Below are 17,844 nucleotides of genomic sequence, written 5' to 3' on the forward strand. Positions count from 1 at the left end.
AGAGGTAGCTGGGGACTCTGTCCCATGCGTAGGGAATGAACGAGGATTAACAATATCAGATAAAGAAGTTATGTCTTATCATAACATTTCATCTGTATTGTTCTTCCTCGTTCAGTCATTACGGCCCTCCCTCCTTCCCCCTCCTGTGGTTTCCAGTGGATCTCACCATCCGGTTCTCTTAGGTTATTTGACCAGAAGTAGCCTCTACCTTCTTTGACTTGCAGACTCAATCTGAAGTAACAGGGAGAGGGGGATTGTGGGTAAGAGTTTAGCTCGAGAGTTTGAAGCTGACGCGAGCTCGGAAAATGTCCGGCTCGGTTCCAAGCTCGAACTGATACCCATGCGTAATGACTGAACGAGGATCAACAATACAGCTGGAACGTTATGGTAAGACATAATTTCTTTTTCCTGCACATGGCAGATGTTCTCAATTTGTGCAACATTGTGGCAATTCAGCAATATGTTATAAAACAGCCACTGCTCCTGTGAGTTAAAAGAAATAACTTGAGATGAGTTGGGCACCTTGTGAGGATGCCCTGTGGGTGTCTCTGATAGGAGCTGTATCAGGTGTAGCCTGTTGAGAGTAGGCCTTGCAGCAGACCTGAGACATGAAGGGATTTTATCTTCTTGCTTTCCTGAGAATAACTGGAGATGTCACAGGATGAGCTGGAGACTGTGATTCTGTAACTGAGGATAAATTATTTTTGTCCTACTGAGCTTGCTGCCACTATTACCCTCATTAAAACAAATGTTTTAGAAAATGGCCAAAGTAGTATATTTAGCTTGGTGCACATCATGCCTCACATACTACACAGATAAAACCAACCATGCACTCAATAAAAAGATCTATCATCATAACTACAGTATTGCTAAACAGGACAACAAAAGTGCCTTGGCAAGACATTCAAAGACATGTGTGAACAACAAGTTTAAATTCTACATACTGGAGCAGATCGACTGTAATGCTGTGGGGGACTGGAAGAACTTTTTCATATGTCAGTATATGATTTGGCAACTTAGGCTTAATGCCACAAACTATCCTGGCCTTAATGATATATTTATTACTAGTGAAGTCAAGTTCAGGGCATCTAAAGTATGATAACACTATTGATTTAGTACCTTCAGTGTTTATGAATTCACAACTATTTTTAGTCTTTAATTCCTTGAGTGCCTGCACTTACATTTAAGTATATTGGCTATTATTATGAGTTCTGGTGTTTGATTGGTTTAAGAATTTATGTTTCTTATACATGATTGGTTTGCTTAAGGGGGTGTGTTTGCAACTGGCTTTTAGTTCTGATGACATTTTGAGTGACGAAAGTGCTTAACTGAGATTTACTGATTGGAATTAAAGTGTCATATGTTTGAGTTTTGAGCATCTCTGGTCATTTTTTCTTGGATTTTTTACTTTGTATGATACCAGTCTGGTGGTTCATTTTGTTTTTGTTTTTCTCAGTTTCTTCAAGTGGTTCCCTGGTATGTCCACTCCTGACTCACAGGATCTACTCTGTACCTCCCTCATGAATCCTACACTGGCAATGTGAATTTGTCTGGACTTCTGGGTAATTTAACTTTATTTATCCAGCAATTGACACAACTCCTGCCTCAGCAACATGGTCTTAGAACCCAACTTGGAGAACCTCCAACATAAAACTTCAGAAGTCCACTTGGACCTCAGCTACCTGTAGGAGGCAGCATTGTTGCAATTGCACTTTCACCTACTTCATTTTACTGTGATTTTAGTGAGACTCATAATGTAAACAGTTGGTTAGATAATTCTACTGTCCTGAGGAGAGACAGTATATCTGTTCAACTGATGGTGTATTTCTACCTTTAGAAGAGCAAATTAAAATTCTGGATAAAACATTGCAGAAATACAAATTTTTTCAACTTGACAATTTCCTTGAGGGAAGCGTTAAACAGGCACATATTCCAAAAGGACTTTGAATCTGGAAATTTCCTCAAGGCATGGATGAGAATTCTCCTTTCCACCTTGAGCTTCTTGATCTCTTTGATAAAACAGGACTGGATTTGACATGTATAGTTATCAGAGAGAAACAAAGCCGGATGTTTGTGATTAAGGAAGAAATTAAACTTGTGAGTCAACTACCAGTGATTTGGACTTTCTTAAACATAAAAATTATTTCAACAATGTCTTTAGACAAGTGGATTCCTTCATGATTGCTATTAAGAGTAAAAAAGACAAAAACCTACAGCATGATGACAAGGGGTATTCCAACAAACCAGTTTATCCAAAGCCACCTAATTCCACTAGGGGGGATGTTCAGGTCGATCCTGTTATCAATAAAATTGTGACCAGAATATATCATGAAGTTACTGACACTGAGGTCCCTTTAGATCAACTTGGCCTTAGGAGATTGGAACACATAGCCAGATGAAGACAGACAAATCCACCCCATTACCAGCATCAACCGAATGTGAAGAAATGGAAAAAGGGGAACAGAAACAAGAATCACTAAGTGCAGTGGTGAATTTTCACAACACCAACAACATACATCTGCCTGTTTCCAACAAAGGTATTATCTCCATTACTTCTTTCTTTAACTTTAATATTTACAATTTCATGGACCTAGTTAATGGTCCAGAACACCATAAGTTATTTCTTAAGGACTTCACATTTATTCACACTGCCCGTGGTATTATTGTTTAAACTCTCTTGGATTGAGGTTATTCACTCGTAAACTTAACTTTCAGGTTCTGTATGGTGAAGAGATGGGCACAGAAGGATCCAACAATATTTTCAAATGTAGAAGTGTAGCCAGTTCCCCACTGCATCCTACAAATAATGTTTTTGAAAAAACTTGTGAGTAGGACATCAAGGGTCTTCTTATTGGAAGATGGAAGAATAGATACTACAACTTATCTAAGGAAGAACAGTACATTTTACACAATATTACCCATGATCCCAAAATACTTTGTTTGAAACCTAATAAAGGTGGGGGAATTGTTCAACATGGACACCATTGAATATTCTGGTAGGATGAACATATTATTAAGTGACAAATCAGCATACAGCATTGTTTCCATGAATGAGATTAATATCGGGTACAGTGCCATTAACATGTTTCTGGATTAGCTACTTTTTTTTGACAATATTTCTGTAGTCTCCATGATTTCTTAAAGTTACAATATTTGGTTATTCCCAAAAACATTTAGATTCCGAAAATACATTCAAACAAATCCAGTCCACCATTACACCCAATTGTATCTGCCGATGGCTCAATTACTGGACCACATGTAAAGTTTGTGGACTGAAAGCTTAAAGCCCTATTTAACCACTCTTCCCATGTCATTAAGGATTTGTGGGATTTTCTAGATAAACTTAGAAAAGTTGTGGTTCGGGGATCTAACATTTTTGTCACCTATGATGTCAAGAATCTTTTTACAGCCATACCCCATGAAGAATGGCTCTTTTGGTTTAACGAAATTATACCTCAATATGGTGGTTTATCTTTGAATGACAATTTACTTGTTAGTGAATTTATAGAATTAGTCCTTAGCAATAATTTCATCACCTTTGAAGGTGAATACTGTAAGCAACTTTGCAAAGTTGCTATGGGGTCCATGTGTGCCCCCATTTTTGCTAATGCAGTATTACTGAGATGGGAGATTAGGTCTGTTTTCAAGCTGGACCTTTTTAAACACTGCTTGTGTTTCACCAATACCTTGATGATATCTGTTTTATATGGATTGGTAGCCCCAAGCATATTCCCAATTTTACTAAAGAACTTCAGGCCACCTCTATGCTTTTTGTATTTACTCTACACAGGAGGTTTTTAACCAGATTGTGTAAGTGAAATCTTGGAAAGTGAGAGGATGCCTAAGGAATGGAGAAAAAATGTTTTGGTACCGATTTTTAAGAATAAGGGTGATGTGCAAAGCTGTAGTAACTACAGAGGGATTAAATTGATCAGTCACAGCATGAAGTTGTGGGAAAGAGTAGTGGAAGCAAGGTTAAGAAGGGATGTGATGATTAGTGATTAGCAGTATGGTTTCATGCCGGGAAAGAGCACTACAGATGCGATGTTTGCTCTGAGAGTGTTGATGGAAAAGTACAGAGAATGTCAGAAGGAGTTGCATTGTGTTTTTGTAGACTTAGAAAAAGCATATGACAGGGTGCCTAGAGAGGAGTTGTGGTATTGTATGAGGAAGTCAGGAGTATCAGAGAAGTATGTAAGAGTGGTACAGGATATGTACGAGGGTAATGTGACAGCGGTGAGGTCTGTGGTGGGAGTGACAGATGCATTTAAGGTGGAGGTGGGGTTACATCAAGGATCAGCTCTGAGCCCTTTCTTATTTGCAATGGTGATGGACAGGTTGACAGACAAGATCAGACAGAAGTCCCCATGGACTATGATGTTTGCAGATGACATTGTGATCTGTAGTGAGAGTAGGGAACAGGTGGAGGAGACCCTGGAGAGATGGAGATATTCTCTAGAGAGAAGAGGAATGAAGGCCAGCAGGAATAAGACAGAATATATGTGTGTGAATGAGAGGGAGGATAGAGGAATGGTGAGGATGCAAGGAGTAGAGGTGGCGAAGTTGGATGAGTTTAAATACTTGGGGTCAATAGTTCAGAGTAATGGTGAGTGTGGAAGAGATGTGAAGAAGAGAGTACAGGCAGGATGGAGTGGGTGGAGAAGAGTGTCAGGAGTGATTTGTGATAGACGAGTACCTGTAAGAGTGAAAGGGAAGGTCTACAAGAGGGTAGTGAGGCCAGCTATGTTATATGGGTTGGAGACAGTGGCATTAACAAAAAGGCAGGAGTTTGAGCTGGATGTGGCAGAATTAAAGATGTTAAGATTTGCACTGGGTGTGACGAGGGTGGACAGGATTAGGAATAAGTATATTAGAGGGTCAGCCCAGGTTGGAAGGTTTGGAGACAAAGCCAGAGAGGCACAATTACATTGATTTGAACGTGCTGAGGAGGGATGCTGAGTATATTTGGAAAAAGATGCTAAAGATGAAGCTACCAGGTAACAGGAAAAGAGGAAGGCCTAAGATAAGGTTTATGGATGTGGTGAGAGAGGACATGCAGGTGGTTGGTGTGACAGAGCAAGATGCAGAGGACAGGAAGAAATGGAAACAGGTGATCTGCTGTGGTGACCCCTAATGGGAACAGCCGAAAGAAGATGATGACTCTACACAGTCATTATGATTGTATGAACTTCTTGGATATTACAATTAAGAAAGGACAAAATGGTTTGATGGAGACACCCATTTACAGAAAGTCAACTTTCTGTAATACATTTTTGCACTTTCAAAGTAATCATTCCATTCACCAAAAAAAGAGGAGAGGTCAGTAGTCAATTCATCTGCATATCTCAACTTACTTCAAGTTACCAAATATGCCTCAATGAATTTGAGGCATTGAAAGCTATGTTTATGGAGTACGGCTACCCTAACAGTATCCTTGAAGAGATCTGTGCAGTGGTTTTACATGAGAAAAACAGCAAATGTGCTGCCATTATTAAGGGGGTTACAAACAATTAATGTAAACAACAAAGCCCTTCATTATAATTGCAACATTCAACAATATGATTCTGCATTATTCCATAGATGTGCATGATATTAAGGGGATTTTATATAAAAATTGGCACATACTGCAATGTGTGGAGACTATAGCAACATGCTTCAGCCAACCCCTACATTTACCTTTAAAAATTGGCTGAATATTAAGAGCATCTTGGAAAAGCCTAGGCATTTACGAATTAATACCTTTCACAGAACTACAAAATGTGGCTGATGCCACCAATATTCATATGTTGACTTTGATGTGAGGAATCCGTTACATAATTCCATTAATAAGTAGTCTGTTTATGGCAAATTCAACTGTTGGTCTACCAAAGTAGTATACTTACCTTGGTTCATAGGTTCATAGGTGTGTACTAGGCTAGTGGCCCTGAAGTCTTTACATGCCTAGCCCATAGGATTACCCTGGCATCGTGCAACCCGACCTTAGTTCCCAGTGCCTCTGTTGAGTAGAGCCACGGGAGTGATCCCCAGGTTTTTTTTTTATTTCCCATCCACTCATCAAGATTTCTCTTGAAGAGGGCCAGTGAGGTGCTCTGTTTGACATGTATGGGAAGTCTATTCCATAGCATGGGCAGTCTCTGGGTTATGAACCTGTCCCTCCAGCTTGTTCTGTTGATTGTGGTAATGAGGTTGAGTTCTCTGGAGTATGTGGTGTGGAGGGATTGGGATTTCTTTATATGTAGCATTTCTAACAGAGCTGGGTCAGACATGGCTTTGTAAGTCAAGCAAAGATCGCCTCTAAGTAGGCGATATGAGACAGAGAATAGTTGGGAGTATTTTGAGTCTGTCCATACAGGACAAGTGTTTAAGGCATAGGATCCTCTTTGTTTGGTACTTTTGCAGCCTCTCCAGTTGTTGCAGGTGTCTAGTGAGGTACATGCCAAATGAGACATTGTACTCGATGATTGGCCTAATGAGGGAAGAGTAGAGGCAGACAATGACCTCTTTCTTCCTGGATGCAAAACCCTTAGTAATGAGATGTGCCATATAGAAGGACTTTCTGACCACAGTGGCAATGTGGTGGTCAAAAGAGAGGTTGCTGTCAACCTGTGTTCCCAGATCTCTTATAACGCCTTCTGTGTTCAGTGGACTACCATCAATGTGCTAATTCATGGGAACCAGGTTTTTCCCAGAGGGGAATGACCACACATTTTTTGGCATTATGCTTAAGGCCATGGTTCTGACACCAGTCAATGGTCTCAGTGAAGCTTTTTTGTAGGATGTCAACATCACTTGGCGAGTTAATAATAGCCCCCAACTTGCAATCTTCTGTGAACTTTGTCAGCCAGAGTCCCTTCATGCTGGACTGGACTTCAGAAAAGTAGATACTGAACAGGAGAGGACCCAGGACTGAACCCTGTGGGACTCCGCTCCTGACTGGTCGGCAGTCTGACTTGGAGTCAGCTACTTTCATACTGTGGGTTCTATCCGTGAGCCAGTTTGCAACCCAGCTAGTGATATAGGGATTGATGCCTAGCTTAGTGAGTGTTCTATGATTCCTAAGGGGAGAATGGTAACAAAGGCCTTGGCCAGATCAAGGTAGGCTGTATGAACCACCTTGCCATCATCCACAGCTCTGGTGACTGACTCAAAGAAGTCGACCAAGTTGAGCAACCATGATCTACCCATCACAAAATCAAACTGTGTGGGATCCAGAGTTTGGAGATTCCCTATATCCATGTTTATCAGGTCCTTGATGATGCAATCCATAGCTTTACATATCAGACTCATCAGGCTAATGGGGTGATAGTTCCCACGGTCTGTAGTCGGTCCTCCTTTGTGGAGAGGGATGACTGTAGCAGAGCGCCATTTGGTAGGGACAAAGCCTGAGGTGAGGCTATGATTGAACAGGGCACACAGGTGAGGTGCCAGTTCACTCTGTAGTTCATGTAGAACACAGCCAGGGATATTATCAGGTCCCATAGAAGCTGTATTCTTGGCCTTGGACAGTGCTTTTTTAACCTGTGCAGCAGTAATACTGGGTGCCTGGCAATCTACTGGTATTGTGATTGGCCCTTTGCGGGGGGAGGGAGGGGTAAAGTTGGCACTGAATCTGTCGGCCAGTATATTGGCAATATCTGTTGGCTTGGTATAGGAGGTACCATTGTGCAGTAGCTCAGAGCAAATCTGGGCATTGACATGGAGATTCTTTACATAACTATAGAAGGCCTTGTGTTTGTCTTTACTATCTGTCGCAATTCTGTTTTCATAGCTAGCTTTAGAGGATTTGATGAGAGATCTCAACGTTTTGTTGAGGCTGATAAGAGAGTATTTCCAGTCTTGGGTCTTCACCTTATTCTGCATCAGTTTCCTCCTTCTGTTGTAGAGTTTGTTTATGGCAGGGGACCATGAGACTGGCTTCCTTTTTTTGGAGGAGAGCTTCTTGGTTCTATTGGGTATGGCAAAATCCATGCATTTGTGTACGTGTTCGTACAATGCATTGGTGTATGATTCGGTGGTCATGCAACTATTCTCTATTTGCATGGGTGCTGTGAAGTTAGCCACCTCTGTTTTAAGAAGCCCAAAGTTAGCTTTGGAGAAGTTTTTCATGGTGGCTACCTTTGCAGGGAGGGGTGGGAGGGATGTGGATTTCCAAGGTGATTAATTTGTGTTTGGATCTAATCAGGGAGGAGTTGACTATTGGTGTAGAGCAATGGTTGCCCATGTTAGTAATGACCAGGTCAAGGATGTTGCTACCTCTAGTGGGGGTAAAAACAAGCTGGTCCAGGGCATTGGAATTAATGAATTCCAGGAAACGCTGGGCAAGTGTATTGGTACATGAGAAGTTTTCCCAGTTAATGGAGTAGTTGAAATCACCCAGTATGAGAGTGTTAGGTTGGACCCTAATATTCTCCAGGGTGCTTAGAAATGTGGAGTGTGAGTCTTGGGACATGGTTGGGGACCAACAGCAGGCTACGACCTGAATCACTGTCTTACCCAATGTTAGCTGCACCTGAAGTATCTCTGATGCATTATGTTGGGCTACCAGTCTGGAGGCGTGCACTTCCTTTATGAATATGGAAACACCACTGCCTTTGGAGCTTTTGGTCCAAGTTCTGGGACCGAAAGGTATGGAATGGGTTATAGCCTGGTAGTGCAGGGGTGTTTTCTGCTGCCTTGAAGCAGGTCTCCGTTACAGCACAAATGTCGATGTTCTCCATTTTAAGGAGTGCTTTGATTGAGTTCATTTTGAGATTTAGACTTTTAGCATTGAGCAGCATGATCTAGCTGTTGCGGTGGTAATTTAGTCTTTGGAACACCACCTAAAAAAAGGCACTATAGGGGTGGCAAGAGCCATGGCCAGTATCCAGAAGCCCAGAGGTGACAGATGTAGGCCATCTCTGGCAAAACATCGAGGTCTGTCAATCATGTCATCCCAGGCAAACAGATACTGGATCCCCTTAGAATGACACAAGAAACTTAGCCAATTGTTGAAATCAATAATTTTCTGCTTGTACTGTGGTATAATTCTGGTAGATGGTAGGATGCTGCTCAGGGCTAGGGTCATACCTGCCTGGGCTACATAATCCGAGAACTCCTCCATGTCTCTTTTCATGTAGTCCAGGGAGGTATGTCTCAGGTCATTCACACCCACATGTACAATTACATAGTCATATTTGTACCTGTTGTTGAGGGACCTGAGTGTGTATGTTATGTGGCAGATCCTGGCACCTGACAGGCAGCTGACTGTTACTTTCTCCTTATTCAACCTAGTGAGTGGGATATCAATGTGCCTCACTGTCGAGTCACCTATGACTAGTGTGTTGGGCATGCTGTTTTGCCTTAGGGGCTTTGGTTAACTGGCACACTGTTTAGGAGAGTTATGTGTCTTGTGATTAGTGTTATGTTGTGGTGGTCGAGTGCATTTCTGCCTTGGAGGTCTCTGCTGTTTGGGTAGATTTTTATTGAGAGCCTCCATGAAGGTGGGTGTGTGGTGTGAGTTTTTATGTGAAGGCAGTGCTGGTGTGTGTTCTGGAGGGCTATGTGTTCCATGTGCTGTGGTGCAAGTGTTAATCTTCTCCTTTTGACCAGCTATTCCAGTCTTGGCTGGAGAGTGCATGGCTTCCAATTTAGATATATAAGTGCATCTCTCACAAGTCTGAGTGTTGGGAGGTAAGAGGAGAGGGTTGTCATGTACATGAGGCAGTTAATACATTGCCTCAGGATGCCCAAGTTCACCAGGTTAATAGGAGAAAGCACAGGGAACTGACCTTTAGACATGCCTGGAGGGGTGGGCATTAATAATATGTACTGGAGCTGTTTCCTTGTAGAACGTTTAGTGCTGGTAGCACTTTTGTGTGCTACAATAATTGCTACAAGAAGTCTGGTAAAATGCTAGACTAATAAGCTAGTAAAAGTGCAGGAGAGGAGAGAAGTAGCAGATCTAAGGGAAAAATTGAAGAGCAGACTTTGGCTCAGAAACTCAGCTTACAAACAGTCCTAGATACAGCAATCTGTATCTGGACTAGAATAGTTATAGGAAAGGTGGGAAAAAAGCACAAATGGCATAATACATAGGCAAAACCAACAATGCACTCAGTAAAAGGATCTATCAACATAACTACAGTATTGCTAAACAGGACAGCAAAAGTGCCTTGGGAAGACATTTGGTGACATGCGTGAACTAAGATAAGTTTATGTGCACTGGAGCAGACTGACCTTAATGTTGCAGGGGAATGGAAGAACTATTTAATACATCAGGAGATGATTTGGCAACTTAGGCTTGATGCCACAAACTATCCCAGCCTTAATGATTAAATATTTATTACGAGTGAACTCAAGTTCGGGGAATCTAAAGTATGATAACACTATTGATTTAATACCTGCAGTGTTTATGAATACACAACTGTTTTTAGTATTTAATTCCTTGATTGACTGCATTTACGTTTAAGTATATTGGCTATTTTTATAAATTCTTGTTTTTGAGTGGTTTAAGTATTTACATTTTTGATATGTGATTGGTTTATTTAAGGGAGGTCTGTTTGAAATTGGCTTTTTATTTGTCCATTTTCAGCTAGTAACCCATTGGTTCTGATGTTATCTTGAGTGACAAAAATGCTAACAGAGGTTTACTGGTGTGAATGAAAGTATCATGTGTTTGAGTTTTGAGCGTTCCTGGTTGTTTTTTTTCTTGCATTTTTTGCTTTTTACGGTACCAGTCCGGTAGTTCATTTTATTTTTTTTATTTGATTTTATATATATATATATATATATATATATATATATATATATATATATATATATATATATATATATATATATATATATATATATATATATATATATTTGTATAAAACTATACATTCTGTTGACTGTTAGGTCTTTAGCTTTTTCTGAAGTCTTGTATAGTCATATCAAAATTCTTCTAGAAGGAAACAAATGTCTCAGCTTTTCTTTTTCTTTGACATATGACAGTGTATAGTCCTATATGGCACATATCTTCATTAACTGTTCTCACCTCATTTTCTGTTCCTGAAGCCTCTCTTTCTATGATTTTTGGTACATTTTAATTTGTATTTTCTATTTTACTTGCTAATTAAAACCTTTATTCCCTTATTTCTTTACTTTGCTAGCTCCTTCCTTTATACACAATAGTGGGTTACTAATATTTTCAACTCTTTTTACTTTTTTAGTCTGTCTTTTATCTTCTGCCCCCAAATATTTAGGTCTCTCAAATTACATTATTATTATATAGCATTCAAAGATTCAAAGTAAACTTTACCATCATTTAGGACTACACATGTGTAAACCTAAACGAAGTTACGGGTATCAGCTCACCATGAGAGTACAGAAGAAGCACAGGATATAACAAATACATTAAGACATATCAAATAAAGGAATTAGAGACTAATGACTATGCCACAAGAACATAAGAAAAAAAGCTAACCGCCCCCATGTATGTATGTATGTATGTACAGTACACTATATGTAGTCATATAAATACTATACAGTAGCAGGATGACAAGACTGGTAAGCATGCTATGTTGCACACACCTTATCCTCTGCACTTGATACCCTGTTAATGCACCCTGAATATACATAAAACTATTGATAGCTGCTTTGCATATGCACATGGCACTTCACGTTTTATGGGAACTTTTATATCTTTCTTGCAGCTCTACCACTGTACTCCACAAGCTAAGCTTACAAACTTTTTTCTGTTGGTTTCTGGACTCAAGATTTTTTTCACTGGCCTGATCTGTTTTTTAGTCTCCCCTGACCATCCCCCACCTGCCATACTGGCAAATTAAAAACTAAGAAGGCCACCAAGGAGACACAGGTGTGCTTGAGTGCTTTTGTTCACTTTATTTAGATTGAACTTCTTCAGAATGCTAACTCAGTAAAAGAAGAGTGCATTTAAAAGTCCGCTAAAAGTCATGTTACTAAGACAAAAAATCAAATCCAAATACACATTTAAAGGGATAAATGCCGGTACCATTAAAAAGTGTACTTAAATTTTAAACTGTTATTTTTCAATAGTAAAATTTATAATATATGTTAAAAATATATTATATAAATAGATTGAAAAACATTTTATATTAATATGATCAATGAGACCTGGAAATTTATCAGCTGCCAACCTGACTTGCCATTCAGTCTCATGGCATTCAAGTAAAACATTGCTATTCCTATTAAACCCTTTTAAGCCTAGCATATCAATGACAAAAAAAATGAAACCTTCTAAAATCTGCACAGGATGAGGAATGCTTTGCCAAAGCATTATCATCTTTTTTATGAATTGCCAAGGTATGTTCGTAAATACATTTGGAGAGTTTTCTAATAGTTTTACCAATTTAAAAACAGGTACAAGTTTCATATCTGGCTAAATAATCAACTCCGCATGTATTACAATCATATCTGTTCCTTGCTGTAATAGTCATATCTACACTATGCACAAAAATACTTGAGCAGTTATTGATGAACCTGCATCGACTACAATTACCAGATTTGAATGCTCCAAAAGCATTGAAGTATCAGTACATGATTTTTTATCCTTTTAGACCATATTTTTCACATTGTAATGTTTTTTGTAGGCAAAAGAATGAGTACCCCGCAAAATGTTTGCCATTTCTTGATTTCTTTGAATTATTTTCCACTTGTTATAAATAATTTTTAGAATGGATGTTATGTTTATTGAAATGTGGAGCGGGAAAGCTCCACTAAAAAAATCTTTTGACAGTACATTAATGTCTAAGCTTTCAAAGTAGGTTTAGCCTTGTTTTTTCTTAATTCAATGACTTCTTTAACAATACTGTCAAGAAAGTCTTTTGAATAGCCTTTGTCAGCAAACATGCTTTCCATAGCCATACTTTCAGTAATAAATGTAGAATTGACACTGGTTAATTTACTTAATCGTATGAACTTCCGTTTAATAACCCCCATCTTGATATGAAAGGGGTGTAAACTGGTGTAGTGCAAATAGTTGTTAACAAAAGTATCTTTCCTATAGATACTGCTTTGAATTTCACCATTAACTTTATTGATGGAAAGATGAATATCCAAAAATTAACTGTTTTACCCAAACCACTGATTGTGAACTTTAAAGAGTCCATACTTGAATTAAGATGTTAAAAAAAATTGTACAATTCATCCAGTTTACCATTCCAGACAAAGAGTAAATCATCTATAAACTGCCTGAAAAAAAACAATTCTGTTGTAATATATGTGGGTAACAATATTATTATGTTCCCAGGCGGTCATTACCAAATTCGCAAAAATGGGAGCCACTCACCTCATAGCAACTCCACTTTTTTATCTGTATAGATTATCTTGAAATTCAAAGTTATTACTCAAGACTATATCAAATAGCTCACAATAAGTATCAATAACAGTATTCTCAGCATTGATGTATTTAGTTAAGACATTCCCTGACTATTTCCACACCGGTTTGTTGGCATATACATGTGTATAAAGATATCATGTTGATCAATACAAAAAAAACTCTTTTCATTCATATTTTGAACTTGACTTAATAGTTCTAATAAGTGCTAGGAGTCCTTTAAATAGAAATGAGATTGTTGAACGAATGGGTTCAACAGAATTTGTAAAAATTGGTCGCAACAATAGGACAAAATGGAGGATTTTTGCAGTCCTCATGTATCTTCAGTATACCAAAGAAACGAGCCATCTTAGGTTGGTCCAACTTCAAATAATTGTAAGTGCTACACTCAATGTCTTCTTGACAAAGTAAATCAAATAGAACGCCATTAGTCTTTTCAAAGTTTTTCTTAATGGTGTCAATGGTGGACTTGATTTCAAGTTTTGACTTCTGATGTTTTTCTTATTGGTCATGTGTGAAACTGGACAGTGCTTTTAGTTTAACATACTTACCCATTTAATGTATAAACAACCAAACAAACAAATAGTCAAATGAACCTCTGTGTTGTGCAGTGTAGCAGACTGGGTCATATTTTGCAGAATAATGTTTTATTTTGCACTACAGTAGACAAGCTGATTGAATTCAAGACTGTTACACTACATGATGCAGCAGAGGCATGTAAGACATATGCAGTGCACTGGAGGAATACATCATGTTCAAGACTGTAGTATGGTCAGCAGAGGAAATGGTTGTGTTCCAGGCCGCAACTGTTTACAATGTAGTGCCGTGTAAGAATGCATCATTTTCAGAGCAGTGACACTTCATTTTACAGTACAGCAGGGGAAATGGGTGTGTCCATGGCTGACACTTTATATTATGCAGTCCAATGGATGATTCCATCATATTCAGAGCAGTGATACTGCTTTTTACACTACTACAAAGGACATTGTTGTGTTCATGCTTGATACTTTATACTATGCAGTACAGTGGATGAATTCATCATTTTTGGAGCAGTAACACTGACCTTCAACACTGCAAGTAAGAACAGTTATGTTTAGTGAACTGATTGCTAAAAATGGACAATAATAAAGGTCTGAATGAATCAACTCAAATTCCTGGCTATTTAGTCACTAAGCAAAGTCATTTGATATTGCACTGTGCACATCACACAGTGATTTTCTGCACAGTGTAGTATACTAAGCTGTGTTTAATGCAGTACATATACTGTGTAGTGTTGTACACTGGGATGTGTATAGTACTTTGAAAATGTACTTTACTACACTAGGTTACATTCAGTGCATTGGCACTACACTGTACACTGTAGTACAGCAGGCTGTGTTTGAAGAATTGCACTGCAGTTCATAGGGTTATGTTTAGTTCATTAATATTGTACTTTAGAATGTAGTAAAGTAGATTATCTTTAGTGCAGTGACATTGTTCTGTGCACTGTAGTATAGTGGGTTATGTTTACTGCAGTAACATTGTACTGTACAAAGTTATATTTAGTGTATTGATGTACTGTGCATAGTAGTGTACTGGGCTGAGGTTAGTGCAATGGCATTGCACTCTGCACTACAGAACAATGGTTTATATTTAGTGTAGTGACATTGCACTGTGCATTGTACTAAACTGGGTTACATTTAGTGCAGTAACAATGTGCTGTAAACTGTACTACTGGTTATCATTAGTGCATTGACACTACTGTGTACTGTACTTTAGAGGGTTATGTTTAGCACAGTGACAATGTGCTGTGCACTATACTACTGGTTATCATGGGGCACTAACACTACAGTGTACTATACTTTAAAGTGTTATGTTTAATGCAGTGACAGTGTTCTGTTTTGTTTAGTATATTAGGATGTGCTTAGTGCAAGGCTCTGTACTGTGCATTACAGCAAAGGAACTGATTGTCTTCAGGGTTGTGACCCAGTAATCTGTAAGTGGCAGGCTGGGTTGTATTCCAGCCTGAAGCACTGTACCTCACATTGAAGTAGAGTAGTAAATGTGTTGTGTACAAAGTTCTGCAAAGAAAGAAGTACTTAGCTGTAGTTTATGGAAAACAATGAAAAAGGGGATGTACGATCAGTGGTATACCACCAGAACTGGAAGTTTTCTTACAGATGTGTACTGTATTAATAATAATAATAATAATAATAATAATAATAATAATAATAATGATGATGATGATGCTAATAATAATAATAACAGAGAAAAATTCTCTAAACAGCTGCCCTCTTTTCCTCTTCCCATTTAGAAACTAATATCCTTATGTTTTGTAATTGGATAAAACTCCCCTTTAACAAGCTTACCATACTTATGACCACAGAAGACCTAATAACATCTGTGGCAGTTGTTGCATGTCTCTAAAAACATCAGTGAGGAAACCATTAATGCATATGAAACACAAAAGTGTTACATTACAATAGGCGTATTACAGATGATACATAATTATGGAGAAAATTATACTCCATAGAATGAAGGGAAATTTAGGCAGCAATATGCACTCTTAAATATATATGTTTTACATAAAGTCAGCAGTACAAATTAGGATTACTGAAAAATAGCTGTGAAGGTGCAAGGTAGGATATGAAAATGTATTAGTGAAATAACTTAACTTACACTTAAGAATTGATTCAATTTATTGAAAAACCCATAGTATTATTCAGTAAACAGTAAACCATTATCATTTGTGGAAAAACAGTATTAAAGTGTATTTTTTCCAACCCACTTGCAATTTATTTTTTTTTTAAGTTCAAGTCCATTGGAAACTGCAACAATAAAAACATAACCTTTATTGCACATGGCATTTTTTTCATAGAAAAAAGGTATCAATACATAAGAATTTGCAAACTGAAGCAATGCGTATAAGAGAGCCTTTCACACCTGAGCAACCTAAAACATGTAAGCAAAACCTGACACTACCATCCCTTGATTTTTCCTTTCTGTTGTTGTGAATATTTAATAGTTTTCAGAACCAAGACAGAATGCAGTCTGTCATTAACTCAAATACTTTCAAGTGGTTTTACAGTACTTCGTAAGTATCACAGTTGTTGAGAGCACAGCTTATTCCTTTCTGCCCCTCTAAAAATCTTGACTTACTCATACATCTCAACTGTCCTAATACTGAGTGTATGTATGCATTTACAGAAATAATAAGTATAACACATCCTGAGTCTCCTGATGTTACAAAAATTTCCAGACTCTGTATGTGCAGACATTACTTTTCATTTGCATATTAGGAATTATTCAAAAGTAGGAATAGTTGTAGGCAACATGGGTACTCTTACTGGCTGCTGCCAAGTACTAAGTAGCTAGACATTCCTTGCTCTGCAAATAATGTCTAAATCAGTGGTGTGTATCTGCAAATAAGTGGGAGCACAAATTAGGTGGTGTGGCACCCAGCAGGATAAAGTGCTCTCATTAAACTAAACAAACAACTCAAAAAACCAATACAATCTACCAAAGCCAAATTTTAGGAAAATTTGGCCTCCTGGGCCAAGGACAACCACAAGACATTCTTTAGCTACATCTGCAACCTCAAAGGCAATGCACAATTAAGTACAGAGCTCGTTAATGGTGTCACCCATAGATATAGCAATCCTAGTGGCAGACAAATTCAACTCTAACTTTTCTCTTCTCTACACCTCAGCCTCCACTCAGGAAATGCCATCAAATATAACTCCTCCTACTATCACTAAGGAATAGGTCCCCGATACTCTCTCTCTCTAAGGCCAAGAACAATGCATCGATGGGCCCTCAGGAAATGCAGTCAAATATAATTACCCCTACTATCACTAGGGAATAGGTCATCAATGCTCTCTCTCTCTCTCTCTCTCTCTCTCTCTAAGGCCAAGAACAATGCATCGATGGGCCCAGACAATTTCCCAGGTTGCCTTCTAAACAGCATAAAACATGACCTATCAGGCCTTCTGGAATCACTTGTTTTGCACCGAACTGGCTTGTTTGTACCGAGCTGAACTGAGGTGGGCTACTCTTAAGCTGAGATACCAGACAACTAGTGGCTTCTGAGCTTCCCAAAAATAATAAGTTGCCTGTTTTATTTTTTTGCTTATTTATACGATTTACTGCACTTTTTTATTGCCTGCCACCTACTTTTATACTGTATTTATATACTGTGTATTAAACTACTCTATTACACTGCAATTGTCTGCCTTACTGTGCCTGTTAAATCAAATGTTATTGCTGTTTTTATTGTTTCCAAAGCTCTTTTTGCCAACTTCACTGTTTGTTAAGTATTTGTTGGTATTTTTTTGCTGTTGCAAAGCAATCTGTTCTGCTTGTTCTGGTTTTCCACCAAGCAGTGTTAAAATAACTGACATGTTAGCTGTTTAAAACATTCTTTAGAATCTCCTTGCTGATTTTCTGCTGTTTTTTGTTTTGTGTCTCACTGCTATTTTTTGCTGTGTTAAACATTTGCTAGTTGTTCCCACCGAAACTAGGGCAGCTAG

The sequence above is a fragment of the Protopterus annectens genome, chromosome 8.part0 (genome assembly GCF_019279795.1).
Source record: "Protopterus annectens isolate FY-2018-M chromosome 8.part0, PAN1.0, whole genome shotgun sequence".
NCBI lineage: Eukaryota > Metazoa > Chordata > Ceratodontiformes > Protopteridae > Protopterus > Protopterus annectens.